Source organism: Macrotis lagotis, chromosome 5, assembly GCF_037893015.1.
Source record: "Macrotis lagotis isolate mMagLag1 chromosome 5, bilby.v1.9.chrom.fasta, whole genome shotgun sequence".
Lineage (NCBI taxonomy): Eukaryota > Metazoa > Chordata > Mammalia > Peramelemorphia > Peramelidae > Macrotis > Macrotis lagotis.
Genome location: NC_133662.1, coordinates 205129865 through 205143666, shown reverse-complemented (window position 1 = coordinate 205143666; position 13802 = coordinate 205129865).

The window sequence follows — 13802 nt, the reverse complement described above, 5'->3', positions numbered from 1 at the left end:
CCTCTCATAAGACCTTGGAGGAATGAAGATTCCTGTGAACTTTATCTCTCCAAAACCCCAAAGCCTAATGAACAAACAACAGAGAAAGAAGAATCAAACCATAGAAAATTACTTTGGTCCCATGGGGGATCAAAATTCATACTCAGATGAAGACAAAATCAAAGCTTCTGTATACAAAACCTCTAAGAAAAATAGAAAATGGGCTCAGGCCATGGAGGGGTTCAAAAAAGACTTTGAAAATCAATTAAGGAGGGGCAGCTAGGTGGCGTAGTGGATAAAGCACTGGCCCTGGAGTCAGGAGTACCTGGGTTCAAATCTGGTCTCAGACACTTAATAATTACCTACCTGTGTGGCCTTGGGCAAGCCACTTAACCCTGTTTGCCTTGCAAAAAACCTAAAAAAAAAAAAGAAAATCAATTAAGGGAGGTGGAAGAAAATTTGGTAGGAGAAATGAGAGCAATGCAGATAAATCATGAAAACAAGTCAGCAGCTTGGTGAGAGACAAAAAATACTGAAGAAAATAATATGTCAAAAACCAGTTTAGAGCTAATGGAAAAAGCAACACAAGAGGCAAATGAGGAGAAGAATGCCTTAAAAAGAAGCATTGGCCAGCTGGAAAAGGAGATAAAAAAGCTCTTTGAAGAAAATGACTCCTTCAAATGCAGAATGGAGCTAAAGGAAGTAGATGACTTTGCGAGAACTCAGGAAGAAATAAAACTATACCAAAAAAAATTAGAAGAAAATGTGAAATTCTCATTGGAAAAACAACTGACCTTGAAAACAGATCCAGAAGAGATAATTTAAAAAGTCATGACCAAGAAAAAATCCTCGACTTCATTCTTCAAGAAATAATACAACAAAATTGCCCTGAGATCCTAGAAGCAGAGGATAAATAGAAATTGAGGGAATTCACTGATCACCTCCTGAAAGAGATCCCAAAAGAAAAACTTCCAGGAATATTATAGCCAAACTCCAGAATTCCCAATTCAAAGAGAAAATGCTAAAAAGCTGCCAGAAAAAAGCAATTCAACTACCATGGCTCTACAGTCAGAATTACACAGGATCTGGCAGAATCTGCTTATAGGGCTTGGAATATGATATTCTGAAAGGCAAAAGAGCTCGGATTACAAACAACAATCAACTACCCAGCAAAACTGAACATCCTTTTTCAGGGGAAAAGATGGACTTTCAGTGAAACTGGAGACTTTCAAACTTTCCTATTGAAACAACCAGAGCTGAAAAGGAAGTTTGATCTCCAAGTACAGGACTCAGGTGAACCATAGAGAGGGCAGACTAGAAGTACCAATTATGAGGAACTTAATGATGTTGACCTGATTGTACTCCTGTATGGGAAGAAGATACTGATAACTCATATGAACTTTCCCAGTCATAAGAGCAGTTAGGAGCATATATAGACATGGCACAAGAAGGAGCTGAATATGGTGATAAACTATAGTTAAAAGATGTAGTCAATGAATGATAAAGGAAAGTACTGGGAGGAAGGGAAAGGACAGGAAGAAGAGGTTAAGATATTTCACATAGGAGTCAACAGGAAACTTTGAAAATGGAGTGGAATGAGGGAAGGTGAGGAGGAATGAGTGAGCCTTCATTCTCATCAGAAATGGCTCCAGAGGAAAATGAGATTAAAGGGATGGGATTAGGGGAAATGGGGGGAAGGGAAGGGGGGGAGTAAGTGATAGAAGAGAGGGAAGATCATGGGAAAGGATATTCAGATACAACACACTTCTGAGCAGGGACAAAGTGAAGGGAAAGAGAGAGAAGAGAAAAAAAATGAGAGTGGGAAGGAATAGAGTGGAGGGAAATATAGCTAGCAATAGCAACTGTGGGAAAAAATAGTGAAGCAACTTCTTTGGTGGATTTATGATAAAGATGGCAACTCATCCCAGAGATAGAGTCGTTGGAATCTGAGCACAAACTGAAGTATATTTTTTTTCTCTCTCTGACTATTCTTGAGGGTGGGGGGTTGGGTTATGATAACTCTCACAACAAGATTATTGTTATAATATAAAATACAAAGAAAATTTTTTAAAAATGGGGAAAAAAAGAGTAAGCAGCTTTCATTCCTAAATAGGAACATCATATTTATAAATCTTAAAGACTTTATCTTTAATAGGGCAGTTAGAAGGTATAAGCACAGACAAAAAAACACAAATGTGGATTTTATCACCTGATTTCAAAAGAAATAAAATTAAAGGGTAAGTAAGAGATATGTGTAGGAGAAAGGGGAAGGGAGAGATAGAATGAAGAAAATTACCTGGCATAAATGAAGTGCTCAAGGAAGAATTTTTAAAAGTTAAAAAAATGGGGATATGGAGGTGGCAGGCAAAACTTGAGCCTTACTCCCATCAGAATTCACTCAAAAAGAAAATAATATAAACACTCAGTCAAATATAGAAATCTGTCTTGCCCTTCAGGGAAATTGGAAGGAAAAAGAAGAGAAAGGAAAAGGGGCTCTAAAAAAGGATGTTGGATTAAGGGAGGCAAGGATTAGAAGCAAAATAGACTTTTGACAAGGGACAGAGGAGAGAGAAGGAGGGAGGGGGAGGAAAGAGGAGGGAGGGGGGAGGGGGAGAGAGGGAGGGAGGGAGGGGGAGAGAAAGAGAGAGAGAGAGAGAGAGAAACAGAAAAAATAGGGTGAAGAGAAATATGCAATTAGCAATAATACATGTGAATGTAAATTGTTTGAACTCGCCCATAAAATGGAAGCAGATAGTATAATGAATTAAAAACTAGAATTCACCAAATTGTTGTTTACAAGAAACACACTTGAAAACAGAGAGACACACATGTGGAGCAAAAATAAGGAAATGGAGCAGAAAATGTCTGGAGAGCAATTCTGATCTCAGGCAAAGCAAAAATCAAAATATGAATGATTAAAAGAGATAAGCTGCATTTTGCTAAAAGGTATCACAGACAGTGATGCAATTAATTAATTAATTATGATATAATATAATTATGATATAATTATAATTATGATATAATATAATTATAAAAATAAAATAATAAAATTTGTATTAATTTAGCAGTAAATGCTAAAAATATATGAAGCAAATGTTAGAGAATTCAAATACATAAAGGAAAAGGAAAAGTTAAATGGGTTACAGGAGGAACCAGGCAATAAAACTATATTTTGGGGGAACTTCAACTTTTCACTTTCAGAATTAGATAAACCTTACTATAAAATAAACAAGCAAAAACTTAAGAATAAGAATACAATTTTAGAAAAGTTGGATATGATAGACCCCTGGAGAAAATATAATGGGAAAAAAGGAGTATATCTTTTTCATGTGTATATGGCACCTTCACAAAAAACTGACCATTTAGTAGGGCATTAAAACTTCATAACTAAAAGTAGAAAAGTAGAATTGGAATATAGGACATTTAAAAATATGACATTCAATAAAACATAAATGTGACATTAGATTAAAAATAGATGAAAAATTAATTGGAATCTCAATCATCTAATCTTAACCAATGATTGTGCCAAAGAACAAATCATAAAGACAATTAATTTCTTTAAAGAGAATAAAGAGAACACATAGCAATATTTATGTGATGCAGTCCAAGAAATATTTATATTTATATAAATAAAATTTATATCTGTAAATGTTTGTATCAATCAAATAAAGATCAAAACAATGAATTAGGCAGGCAATAAAAGAAAAACTAGAAAAAAGCAAATTAAATTTCCCCAATAGAAATTAAATTGGGAATCCTGAAAAATTCAAAATATTAATTAAATTGAAAGCAGGAAAACTGTTAACACAATAAATTGGACCAGAAGGTTGTTTTATGAAAACAAAAGAATAAAATAAATTAACCATTGGTTAAATTGAAATTTTTTTTTACCAAAAAAAAGAAAGAAAAAAATGGAATGACCAGTATCAATAAGAAAAGGCATGAAAAATTCCTCACCAATGAAGATAAAATTAAATCAACTTTTGGAGTTATTTTTTAACCAATTACATGCCAATAAATCTAACAATTTAAGAAAAATAAATTGTCTACAAAAATGCAAATTAGCCAGATTAGCAGAAGAGCTATTTGAATACTAAAGCAACCCTAACTTCAAAAAAAAAAACTTAACAGTCATCAGCAAGCTTCTTAAATAAAAATTCAAAGGATCAGATGGGTTCACAAGTGGATTCTACCAAATATCTAAAGAATTAATTTTCTTACTATTTAAATGTTTTGGAAAAATAGGCATAAGAGGGGTCCTACCAAATCCATTTACAATGCAAATAATATGTTGAGATACAAACCAGGAAGACTAAAAATAGAGAAAGAAACTATAATTTCCCTAAAGAATTTTGATGCAAGAATTTTAAATAAAATATTTACAAGGAGATTGCAGCAATGAATCACAAATTATTTTTGATCATTTGAGATTTTATACAAAGAGTGTAGGACTGGTTCAATAAAAGGAAAATTATCAGTAGAATTGACCATATTAATAACACAACTACAAAAATCATACGATTACCTCATACAGAAAATTGGATAAAATACAACACTAATTTTTATAAAAAGAAATCATTAGTAATATGTGAGTTTCTTTAAAATGATAAGTAGTATATAATCTAAAACAATCAGCAAGCTATATCTCTAATGGGGATAAACTGGATGCCTCCTCAATAAGGTCAATTGTAAAGCAAAAATAATTATTATCACCTTTATTATTGAATGTTGTACCAGAATTGTTAACTATAGCAATACAAGAAGAAAAATAAATTGAAGGAATTAGAATAATAAGGAAGAAAAACTATTATTCTTTTCAGATAATAGGATGGTAAACTTTAAAAATGTTAGAAAAATCAATTAAAATACTAATTGAAATAACTTCAGCAAAGTTGCTGGATATAAAATAAACCCAGAGAGGACATCAACATTTCCATATATTATCAACAAAGTGCAGCAGCAAGAATTGAAAAAGAAATTCCACTTAAAATAAATAATTACAAGCAATATAAAAATACTTGCACATGAACACAATTACAAAGCACTTTTCACACAAATAAAGTCATATCTAAACATTTGGGGAAATATTTATGCTTCTGAGTAGTCTGAGACAATAATATAATTTACTTATTCAATGGCAAACCAATGAAATTACCAAAAAGATTTTAAAGAACTAGAAAAAAAATAACAAAATTCATCTGGAAGATCAAAAGTTCAGTAATATCAAGAGAACTAATGCAAAAGAATGTGAAGGAAGGTGGCCTTGTAACATCAGATTTCAGACTACATTTCGAAGTAGTAAGCATGAATAAAATATGGTACTGGCTAAGAAATAAAGTGGTGGATCAGAAGAACAGATATGGTATATAATTCACAGGAGCAAATGAATATAATAACCAGTGATTAATAAACCCAAAGATCCAAACTTTTTGGATAAGAGAACTCACTATCTGACAAAAATTTTCTGGGAAAACTGGAAAGCAGACAAAACAAAAGATAAAGAGCATTATAGAAAATAAAATAGATAATTTTGATTACATTAAATTAAAAAGATTTTTTACAAACAAATCCATTGAAACCAAGTTTAGAAGGAAAGGAAAGAATTGGGGAAAGTTCTTTAGATAACGGCCTTAATTCTGAAATTTCAATTCCTAAGATTTATGTTAAATCTATATGAATATGAGTTGCCCCCTAACTGATAAGTGGTCAAAGGATTTGAACAGGCAGTTTTAAGATGGAGAAATAAAATCTATCTAAAACCATATAAAAATGCTCTAAATCAGTATTGATTAGAGAAACTTAAATTAAAACAACTTTGTGATACTACATCAAACATATCATATTGACTAATATGGTAGAAAAGAAAAATGATGAATGTTGGAAGGGATGTGGAAAAACAGTGAGATTTGTGGATTTGTTAACTGATCCAACCATTCTAGATTTGATTTATAACTATAACCAAAGGGTTTTAAAACTGTCCATACCTTTCAACTTAACAATAGCATTACTAAGTCTGTACAACAAAGAGACTATTTAAAATAAAAATAAAAAGGGAAAATATATGTAGAAAAATATTTATAGCAGCTCTTTTTGTAATGGCAGAGAACTGGAAACTGAGGGGATGCTTAATTATATGGGGAATGGTTGAACAAGGTGTGAATATGTGATTGTGATGGAAATCCTGTTGAGCCCTTAGAAATAATGAGCAGAATGATGTCAAAAAAACCCCAAACAAATGAAAAAGATTTATATGAAATGAGGGAAGAGCCAAGATAGTAAAGTAAGGGCTGTGACTTACCTGAGTGCTCCCCCAAAAGCTCTTCAAATGTTTTTAAATAATGAATCTAAACAAATTCTAGAGCAACAGAACCCACACAAAAATGGGGTGAAACAATTTTCCAGCCCAAGACAACTTGGAAGCAAAAAGGTCGTTCCCACTTGGGTGAGAGAAGAGCACTGTCCAGCATGAACCAGGGCCCGCACTCAGCAAAATAGGAACAGACTTCAGGAGCTACAGAATCAGCAATGGCAGCAGTTCTTTCTAAAGCTCTCAGCTCATAGATGGTAAGGAATTTGATCAACAGATCAAAAGGCAATTTCAGGGGCAGCTAGGTGGCATAGTGGATAAAGCACAGGCCCTGGAGTCAGGAGTACCTGGGTTCAAATCCGGTCTCAGATACTTAATAATTACCTAGCTGTGTGGCCTTGGGCAAGCCACTTAACCCTGTTTGCCTTACAAAAACCTAAAAAAGAAAAAAAAAGAAAAGGTAATTTCAGGAGTCTCTTTGCTAGAGCTGAGGTGAGACTGTTGCTTTGCCCATACTTGGATCCTGGTCACAGTCCTGGGTGGCAGTCCCTGGTTGAAGAGGAGTAGTAGCACCCCAGAACATGCAGCTACAAAGGAAGAAGGATCCTCCTCAGAGTTTCAAAGCAGAAAAGATTGTGTATGATTATTCACAACCAGAGCACAGACCAAAAAGAGTGGAAAGCACTTCTTGAATCATACCACCTTGGAAGAACTGAAAATTTATAAGCCCCAGAAATATCTCTGAAATCAGTCCCACTAAATCCCAGAAGCTTGGGACAGTGCACCATCCACTCTGGAAGTAAAGAATTACTTTAATAAAGAATTTAAACCAAGTTATAGGCTGGGAAAATAAGCAAACAACAGGGGGAAAAAATCTGATCATAGAAAGTCACAATGTGACACAGAAGTTCAAAATATACTCATAAGATAACAAAATCAAAACTCCTGCATCCAAAGCCTCTAAGAAACAAAATATGAATTGACCTCAGGTCATGGAAGATCTCTAAAAGGATTTTGAAAATCAAGTAAGATAGGTAGAAGAAAAAATTGGGAAGAGAAATGAGAGTGATGCAGGAAAATCATGAAAAATGAGTCAGTGCTTGGTAAAGGAGCCACAAAAAAAAAAAAGAAAAAACTTTAAAAACTTTAAATAATAGAATAGATCAAATATTAAAAGTGAATCCAAAAAACAATGAAGAGAAGAATGCCTTTAAAAGCAGAATTGCATAAATGGAAAAGGAGGCACAAAAATTCACCAAAGGAAAAAAATCTTAAAAAGTAGAATTGGCCAAATGGAAAAGGAAGTACAAAAGACCACTGAAGAAAATAATTCCTTAAAAATTAGAATCAAATAAATGGAAGCTACTAACTTTATGAGAAATCAAGAAACAAGAAAACAAAACCAAAAGATGAAAAATTAGAAGAAAACAGAGTATGTGAGATGTGTAAATATTGGGGAAAAACACAACTGACTTGGACAATAGAACCAGATCAGATAATTTAAAAATTATTGGACTAGCTGAAAGTCAAGATCAAAAAAAGAGGTTAGGTTTCTTATTTCAAGAAATTATCAGTGAATACTGTCTTAATATTCTAAAACAGAGGGTAAAATAAAAATTGAAAGAATCTACCAATCATCTCCTGAAAGCTCCCAGGAATATTATGGCCATATCCAGAACTCTCAGGTCAGGGAGAAGCTATTGCAAACAGCCAGAAAGAAACAATTCAAATATTGTGTAGTCACAGTTAGGATAACACAAGATTTAGCAACTTCTACATTAAAGGATCCCATGACTTGGAATATGATATTCTAAAAGACAGAAGAGCTTGGATTACAACCAAGAATCAACTACCCAGCAAAGTGTAGCATACTCTTTCAGGATAAAAGATGAACATTCAATAAAATTGGTGACTTTCAACTTCCCTGAGGAAAAGAACTGAGCTGGACAAATAATAGACTCAAGAGAAAGCTTAAAAAAAGTAAAGAAGAAAGGGAAATCATGAGGATCTTAATGATGTTGAACTGTTTATATTCCTTCTTAGGAAGATGCTACTGGTAATTCATGAAAACTTTCTCATTATTATGGCAGTTATGAGTGTATATACATACAAAAATGCCTACATACAAACATATATGCACACATATAGAGCAGACAGGTGTGAAATGAATATGAAGGGAGGACATCTAAAATAAAATTAAGGGAAGATAGAAGAATATGCTGGGAGAAAGAGAAAGGGAGAGGTAGAATAGTGTAAATTATTTCATATATAAGAGGCAATCAAAAACTTTTACATCTCTGATCAAGACCTTATTTCTCAAATATATAGAAAACTGAAACAAATTTATAAGAATATAAGTCATTACCCAAATAACAAATAGTCAAGTGATTTGAATAGGCAGTTTTCAGTTAAAGAAACCAAAGCTAATAATGGTTACATAAAAATACTCTGATTAGATTAAAGAAATGAAATTTTAAACAACTTTGAGATACCACATCCCATGTATCAGTTTGGATAACATGACAGAAAAGGAAAATTATAAATGTTGAAGGGCATGTAGAAAAATTGGTGCACTAATGTTCTCTTGGTAAAGTTGTGAACTGATCCAACTCTTTTGAAGAGCCATTTGGGACAATGCCCAAAGGGCTATAAAATTTTGAATACCCTTTGACCCAGTAATAACCTTACTAGGTTTGTATCCAAAGAGATCAAAGAAAAAGTAAAAAGTCTTATTGGAACAAAATTATTTATAGCAATTCTTTTTGGTAGTAAAGAAATGGAAGTTGAGAGGATACCCATTAAGTTGGAAATGGCTGAACAAGTTTTGGTTTATGATTTTGATGGAATTTGTTGTTATTGTTCAATGGCTTGAGTCAGATCCAATTCTTTGTTATTCCCTTTGGGGTTTCCTTGTCAAAGATACTGAAATGATTTTCCATTTCTGTCTGCTGTTCATTTTACAGAAGAGAAAACTGAAGCAAACAAGGTTAAGTGTCTAGCCCAGGGTCACACAACTAATAAGTAGCGGAGAGATCAGATTTGAAGTTAGGTCTTCCTGACTCCAGGTCTTGAGCTTTATCCACACTTTCACCTAGCTCTCCAGTCTAGATCCACAGTGATGGAATACTATTCTGCTATATGAAATGGCAAGTAGGCTGCTTTCAGAAAAATATGGAAAGATTTATTTGAACTGATAAAAAGTGAAATGAGAAGAATGAGAAAAACTTTGTCCAAAGCAACAGCAATATTGCATGATGATTGACTATGAATAACTCAGCTATTCTCAGCAATAAAACAATTTAAGACAATTCTGAAGCATTTATGATTGAAAATACTATCAACCTCTCAAGAAAGAACCATGAAGTTTAAATGCAGATCACAGGATATTCTTTAAAGTTTACATTTCTTGATTTTTTTCTGTTTTTCTTTTGCAACATGGTAAATATGGAAATATCTTTTGAATATCTGAAAATGTATAATTTATAGCAAATTGCTTGCATTCTCAAGGAGGGGAGAGAGGGAGAGAATATGGAAAATATGTTTTAATATTATTTAAAAAATTTAAATGTAGTTGAGAAAAAATAAAAGGGAAAAAAAAGTAAAAAAAGTACTATAAAAACTGTTTGGTATCCCAAATATTTTGTAAATATTGAATCACAAGCTATGTTTCAGAAGCATATGAGTAAGTGAATATTTCATTCATCACTTAGCTTGTTCATCATAAAGGCAGTCTTAAAATATAATTTTTATAGTAATGAATTATATTTAGAACATAATTGAATAAGAAGTAATTTTTAATGTCATTTCCTTTGATTTCCTAAAGTCATATATCACACATTATCCTCCAAAGCTTCTGTAATGAGAGGACCCTGAATGAGAATTTCGTTGTTGCTTTTGCCTCCTGCTAGCTAATCTAGGCAAAGAATATGGCAGTAAATGTAGGTAAAGAATAAATGGTTTGACCATGACCCATGCTATCTGTACCATCCTTTCAATTTAATTCTTTTGAGACTTATTTTGTCACTGCCAAGATTTCTCAGGTCAAACCTGAGTCATCTTCAGGTTTAAGCAAAAATATTATTTTGACTTGATATGAATGAAATCATGAAACATCACATTCTCTGGAGAATCTTAATTTCCTATGACTAGAGAGGTAGTCATGGGAATTAAAAATGCTGCAGCCTGTTATCCACTGATATACATAATGGAGTAAAGCATACTATCTAGAGATATACAATCAGAAATAGAGGTAGAATATGATCATGTATCAATATGGAGGCATAACAGATGGACTATCCAAGATCCACATTGGTATCCAGAGAATGTTAAAAACACAGAAGTTCTTTGATTCTTTGTTTAGATCCTCTATTAATGTTGCATCTGAAGATATGGATAAGTTTTTCACAGGATCAGATGGCATGGATAGATCACAATATGAGCAGTTAGAAATGCCCCCATTGATGACATCATAGATCCAATGAAATATAACATTTAAGTATTCATTTCCTGTAAAAGAGTAATTAAAATACTATAGAGAGGATATCAGAAAATCAAAGAATTAAAAAAACGTATTGTTTATGCTTGGTTTCTCAGGATTACCATGAGTCCTAGCCTCAATACTCCATGTAGTCAGTCATGTTCTAATTAATGTTTAGAGGTGGAGGAGGTCATAGTGGTTACTTACACATTATATTACTCATTATACACATAGAATCTTATGTTTCTAGAATGTACCTGAATTATAGAATTGTGTGGGAAAACTGACAGAATCAAATGATTCTGGTACTTCTTCAAAAGTACTATCAAGACATTCAAGTCAACAATAGTCATAATAACATGAAGGGATTGATGTTTCCCAGAGTTAATTTGCCCTAGAGAAAGGTCCTACTTTGGAGTCTAGAGGGCCTGACTTCAAATCATAGCTCTTGGTTCTGACCTTTGTAATCCTGAGCAAGCAATCTCAGTTATCTAGCCTTCAGTCTCCTGATATGGGAGAAGAGAGCTGGACAAGAAAACCACTAAAGTCCTCTTTTCATTCCTTATAGAATTAAAAACAACCAACCATCAACTATAATTACAAAGTTCTTTAATTCCTTTATAATATAATATTTGAACTTTTACTATTCACAATTGTTATAAAATATATTTCTTAGATTTGGACACTGATTAAACAATTGACATTAACCATTATGGTTTAATGTTTATAGATTTTTAATAGAAGTATCTGTAAGTCCAAAAAACAGTACAGATCTTTTCCCATTTTATTGTGCACTCCACATTTTAATAACGAGGGCCAAATTAATATTATGTAATGTACATACTTTGAAATAGAATCAAGTTAATTCCCAATTTTCCCAAAACTGTTTCATTGTGAAGAATCACCTTTTGCTAATTAACATGCATGTGAAGTTGTAAAATGCTGTAAATTGGGAGATAGACTAGGAGAAGAGGGGTGATATTATTAGTCCAAATAGTTATGCCTTAAAATAATACTAAGAGGAAAAATGAGTTGAATGCTGGCAAAGGGGAATGAAAGTTGGAAGATGAAGATAGGAAGAACCAGAGGCTACAGATAACTAAAGATAGAGAAGTGGCATGAGTAGAGAATATGAGGAGTAGAATATGAGTAGAAAATATGAAGAATACAAGAAGTATTCCAGAGATGCTATAATTTTTGAGGTTTCATTTTCTTTTCTTGAAATTACCTGATCAGACTATTACCTTTTCCCCCAGACCATCTGTCCTAACCCTGGAAGCATAAATAACAGAAAAGTGACAGTGTAAAAGTAAAGCAACAAAAATGAGGGAAAAAGTAGAAATTTTCACAAGGAAATCACAGAAAATTTATCAGACCTTGAGGAAAGGATTTAGCAAAAGAAAAAATAATTATTTTTTGTTCTGAACTTGTGATTTCATTAATATATTGACTTCCTGATAAGGAAACTCTATTCATTGATATGGATAGGAATTCTTAACAAAGTGGCATATCTCTCTCAAGGTAGGAGAGAGGGGAGGGGAAATTTCAAAATACAGGCTGTTTTATGCACTTTGAAAGGCTTTGTTCCTGCCCCCCATGCCAATCATAGGCTGGAGTTACAAATCTAATTGATACATTGTTTCATATGCATTCCCCCCCTTCCCCATTATACTAATGAGCAAGAATAGCTAAATCTCCTAGAGCTTGTGCAAATGAGGACAAGATCAGGTTAATTTAAACAGGTGGGGCAGTTTTTGATCAAATGGAGGCTAAGTCTTTTATCTTAACTCAGTACCTGCCCATAGGCAACAATATAGGCAGACCCTAGTCTTTGTAATGTAAACTTAGAATTCTCCCTTCACATTCTTGTGGAACCCAAACAATCACACTTTCCTCACAACTATTCTGAAACAGTTTGGATAAAAAATTATAGTAAGGAAAGAGTATGTTGAAAATGACTGGGGGCAGAACCAAGATGGAAGCATGAAGCTAACATGCTCCCCGAGCTTTTCCCTACCAAATATAAATGCAGCCTCTGTACTGACATTCAAACTACAGATCCCACCAAAAAAAAAGAGGAGATCCAAACAAGTTTTCAACAATAAACATCCTGGAGGATATTCAGTGAAAGTTTGTCTCTTTGGGGGAAAGGGGAAGTAAAGCCCAGCCTCTTGGGAGAGCCGGGAAATCCAGAGTAGATCAATGAATTGCGTATGCAACTAAAAAAGTTAGAAAAAGAACAAATTAAAATACTGAGATAAATACCACATTAGAAATTCTGAAAATCAAGGGAGAGATTAATAAAATTAAAAGGAAGAAAAACATTGATCTAATAAATGAGTTGGTTTTATGAAAAAGCCAATAAAATAGATAATCTTTTGGTTAATCTGATTAAAAAAAGAAAGAAGATAATCAAATTACTATTATAAAAAATGAAATGGGTGAACTAACCTCCAATGAGGAAATTAAAGAGATAATTTGGAGCTACTTTGTCAAACCGTATGCCAATAAATTGGATAACCGGATTGAAATGAATGAATATTTACAAAAATACAAACTGCTCAGATTAACAGAAGAGGAAAGAAAACACTTAACCCTATTTCAGAAAAAGAAATTGAAGAAACCATCAATAAACTCCCAAAGAAAAAAATCTCCAAATCTAGGTGGATTTACAAGTGAATTCTACTGAATATTTAAGGAACAATTAATTCCTATTCTACATAAACTATTTTAAAAAAATTGGAGGTGTTCTGTTAAATTCCTTTTATGACACCAACATGGTGCTGATACCTAAACCAGGTAGAACCAAAACAGACAAATAAAATTAGAGGCCAATTTCCCTAATGAATATTGATTCAAAAATCTTAAATAAAATTTTAGCAATAATACTACAGCAAGTTATTCTTAAGATAATATACAATTATCAGATAGGATTTATATCAGGCAGGTAGGGATAGTTTAGTGTTAGGAAAACACTCAACATAATTGAACATATCATTAGCAAAACCAGCAGAAAAGATGATTATCTTTGATAAAATA